Genomic DNA, 4,242 nt, shown 5'->3' on the forward strand with positions numbered 1-4,242 from the left:
ATTGTCTGTCTTCCTCTAGCTCCTCCCGAGAATGTCTGTCCTCCTCCAGCTCCTCCCTAGAATGTCTGTGTCTTTCTCTAGCTCCTCCCTAGAATGTCTGTGTGTTTCTCTAGCTCCTCCCTAGAATGTCTGTCTTTCCCTAGCTCCTCCCTAGAATATCTGTGTCTTTCCCTAGCTCCTCCCTAGAATGTGTGTCTTTCCCTAGCTCCTCCCTAGAATGTCTGTCTTTCCCTAGCTCCTCCCTGAAATGTCTGTCTTCCTCTAGCTCCTCCCTAGAATGTCTGTGTCTTTCCCTAGCTCCTCTCTGAAATGTCTGTCTTCCTCTAGCTCCTCCCTAGAATGTCTCTCTCCCCCTAGCTCCTCCCTAGAATGTCTGTGTCTTCCTCTAGCTCCTCCCTAGAATGTCTGTCTTGCTCTAGCTCCTCCGTAGAATGTCTGTGTCTTCCTCTAGCTCTTCCCAAGAATGTCTGTGCATTCCTCTAGCTCCTCCCTAGAATGTCTGTGTATTCCTCTAGCTCTTCCTAGAATGTCTGTGTATTCCTCTTGCTCTTCCCTAGAATCTCTGTGTCTTCCTCTAGCTCTTCCTAGAGTGTCTGTGTCTTCCTCTAGCATCTCCCAGAATATGACTTCCTCTAGCTCCTCCCTTAGATTGTCTTCCTCTAGTTTTTCCCTAGAATGTCTGTGTATTCCTCTAGCTCCTCCCTAGAATGTCTGTCTTCCTCCAGCTCCTCCCTAGAATGTCTGTGTGTTCCTCTAGCTCCTCCCTAGAATGACTGTCTTCCTCCAGCTCCTCCCTAGAATGTCTGTGTCTTCATCTGGCTCCTCCCTAGAATGTTTGTCTTCCTCCCGCTCCTCCCTAGAATGTCTTTGTGTTCCTCTAGCTCCTCCCTAGAATGACTGTCTTCCTCCAGCTCCTCCCTAGAATGTCTGTGTCTTCCTCTAGCTCCTCCCTAGAATGTCTGTCTTCCTCCAGCTCCTCCCTAGAATGTCTGTGTGTTCCTCTAGCTCTTCCCTAGAATCTCTGTGTCTTCCTCTAGCTCTTCCTAGTGTCTGTGTCTTCCTCTAGCATCTCCCAGAATATGACTTCCTCTAGCTCCTCCCTTAGATTGTCTGTCTTCCTCTAGCTCCTCCTGAGAATGTCTGTCCTCCTCCAGCTCCTCCCTAGAATGTATGTGTGTTTCTCTAGCTCCTCCCTAGAATGTCTGTGTTTCCCCAGCTCCTCCCTAGAATGTCTGTGTCTTTCCCTAGCTCCTCCCTAGAATGTGTCTTTCCCTAGCTCCTCCCTAGAATGTCTGTGTCTTTCCCTAGCTCCTCCCTGAAATGTCTGTCTTCCTCTAGCTCCTCCCTAGAATGCCTGTGTCTTTCCCTAGCTCCTCCGTGAAATGTCTGTCTTCCTCTAGCTCCTGCCTAGAATGTCTGTGTCTTCCTCTAGCTCCTCCCTAGAATGTCTGTCTTGCTCTAGCTCCTCCGTAGAATCTGTGTCTTCCTCTAGCTCTTCCCAAGAATATCTGTGCAGTCCTATAGCTCCTCCCTAGAATGTCTGTGTTTTTCCCTAGCTCCTCCCTAGAATGTATGTGTCTTTCCCTAGCTCCTCCCTAGAATGTGTGTCTTTCCCTAGCTCCTCCCTAGAATGTCTGTGTCTTTCCCTAGCTCCTCCCTGAAATGTCTGTCTTCCTCTAGCTCCTCCCTAGAATGTCTGTGTCTTTCCCTAGCTCCTCCCTGAAATGTCTGTCTTCCTCTAGCTCCTCCCTAGAATGTCTCTCTTCCCCTAGCTCCTCCCTAGAATGTCTGTGTCTTCCTCTAGCTCCTCCCTAGAATGTCTGTCTTGCTCTAGCTCCTCCGTAGAATCTGTGTCTTCCTCTAGCTCTTCCCAAGAATGTCTGTGCATTCCTCTAGCTCCTCCCTAGTATGTCTGTGTATTCCTCTAGCTCTTCCTAGAATGTCTGTGTATTCCTCTTGCTCTTCCCTAGAATCTCTGCGTCTTCCTCTAGCTCTTCCTAGAGTGTCTGTGTCTTCCTCTAGCATCTCCCAGAATATGACTTCCTCTAGCTCCTCCCTTAGATTGTCTTCCTCTAGCTTTTCCCTAGAATGTCTGTGTATTCCTCTAGCTCCTCCCTAGAATGTCTGTCTTCCTCCAGCTCCTCCCTAGAATGTCTGTGTGTTCCTCTAGCTCCTCCCTAGAATGACTGTCTTCCTCCAGCTCCTCCCTAGAATGTCTGTGTCTTCCTCTAGCTCCTCCCTAGAATGTCTGTCTTCCTCCCGCTCCTCCCTAGAATGTCTTTGTGTTCCTCTAGCTCCTCCCTAGAATGACTGTCTTCCTCCAGCTTCTCCCTAGAATGTCTGTGTCTTCCTCTAGCTCCTCCCTAGAATGTCTGTCTTCCTCCAGCTCCTCCCTAGAATGTCTGTGTGTTCCTCTAGCTCTTCCCTAGAATCTCTGTGTCTTCCTCTAGCTCTTCCTAGTGTCTGTGTCTTCCTCTAGCATCTCCCAGAATATGACTTCCTCTAGCTTCTCCCTTAGATTGTCTGTCTTCCTCTAGCTCCTCCCGAGAATGTCTGTCCTCCTCCAGCTCCTCCCTAGAATGTCTGTGTGTTTCTCTAGCTCCTCCCTAGAATGTCTGTGTCTTTCCCTAGCTCCTCCCTGAAATGTCTGTCTTCCTCTAGCTCCTCCCTAGAATGTCTCTCTTCCCCTAGCTCCTCCCTAGAATGTCTGTCTTTCTCTAGCTCCTCCCTAGAATGTCTGTCTTTCCCAAGCTCCTCCCTAGAATGTCTGTGTCTTTACCTAGCTCCTCCCTAGAATGTCTGTGTCTTTCCCTAGCTCCTCCCTAGAATGTGTGTCTTTCCCTAGCTCCTCCCTAGAATGTCTGTGTCTTTCCCTAGCTCCTCCCTGAAATGTCTGTCTTCCTCTAGCTCCTCCCTAGAATGTCTGTGTCTTTCCCTAGCTCCTCCCTGAAATGTCTGTCTTCCTCTAGCTCCTCCCTAGAATGTATCTCTTCCCCTAGCTCCTCCCTAGAATGTCTGTGTCTTCCTCTAGCTCCTCCCTAGAATGTCTGTCTTGCTCTAGCTCCTCCGTAGAATCTGTCTTCCTCTAGCTCTTCCCAAGAATGTCTGTGCATTCCTCTAGCTCCTCCCTAGAATGTCTGTGTATTCCTCCAGCTCTTCCTAGAATGTCTGTGTATTCCTCTTGCTCTTCCCTAGAATCTCTGTGTCTTCCTCTAGCTCTTCCTTGAGTGTCTGTGTCTACCTCTAGCATCTCCCAGAATATGACTTCCTCTAGCTCCTCCCTTAGATTGTCTTCCTCTGGCTTTTCCCCAGAATGTCTGTGTATTCCTCTAGCTCCTCCCTAGAATGTCTGTCTTCCTCCAGCTCCTCCCTAGAATGTCTGTGTGTTCCTCTAGCTCCTCCCTAGAATGACTGTCTTCCCCCAGCTCCTCCCTAGAATGTCTGTGTCTTCCTCCAGCTCCTCCCTAGAATGTCTGTGTGTTCCTCTAGCTCTTCCCTAGAATCTCTGTGTCTTCCTCTAGCTCTTCCTAGTGTCTATGTCTTCCTCTAGCATCTCCCAGAATATGACTTCCTCTAGCTCCTCCCTTAGATTGTCTGTCTTCCTCTAGCTCCTCCCGAGAATGTCTGTCCTCCTCCAGCTCCTCCCTAGAATGTCTGTGTCTTTCTCTAGCTCCTCCCTAGAATGTCTGTGTGTTTCTCTAGCTCCTCCCTAGAATGTCTGTCTTTCCCTAGCTCCTCCCTAGAATGTCTGTGTCTTTCCCTAGCTCCTCCCTAGAATGTGTGTCTTTCCCTAGCTCCTCCCTAGAATGTCTGTGTCTTTCCCTAGCTCCTCCCTGAAATGTCTGTCTTCCTCTAGCTCCTCCCTAGAATGTCTGTGTCTTTCCCTAGCTCCTCTCTGAAATGTCTGTCTTCCTCTAGCTCCTCCCTAGAATGTCTCTCTTCCCCTAGCTCCTCCCTAGAATGTCTGTGTCGTCCTCTAGCTCCTCCCTAGAATGTCTGTCTTGCTCTAGCTCCTCCCTAGAATCTCTGTGTCTTCCTCTAGCTCTTCCTAGTGTCTGTGTCTTCCTCTAGCATCTCCCAATATATGACTTCCTCTAGCTCCTCCCTTAGATTGTCTGTCTTCCTCTAGCTCCTCCCGAGAATGTCTGTCCTCCTCCAGCTCCTCCCTAGAATGTCTGTGTCTTTCTCTAGCTCCTCCCTAGAATGTCTGTGTGTTTCTCTAGCTCCTCCCTAGAATGTCTG

Source organism: Ranitomeya imitator, unplaced genomic scaffold, assembly GCF_032444005.1.
Source record: "Ranitomeya imitator isolate aRanImi1 unplaced genomic scaffold, aRanImi1.pri SCAFFOLD_177, whole genome shotgun sequence".
Lineage (NCBI taxonomy): Eukaryota > Metazoa > Chordata > Amphibia > Anura > Dendrobatidae > Ranitomeya > Ranitomeya imitator.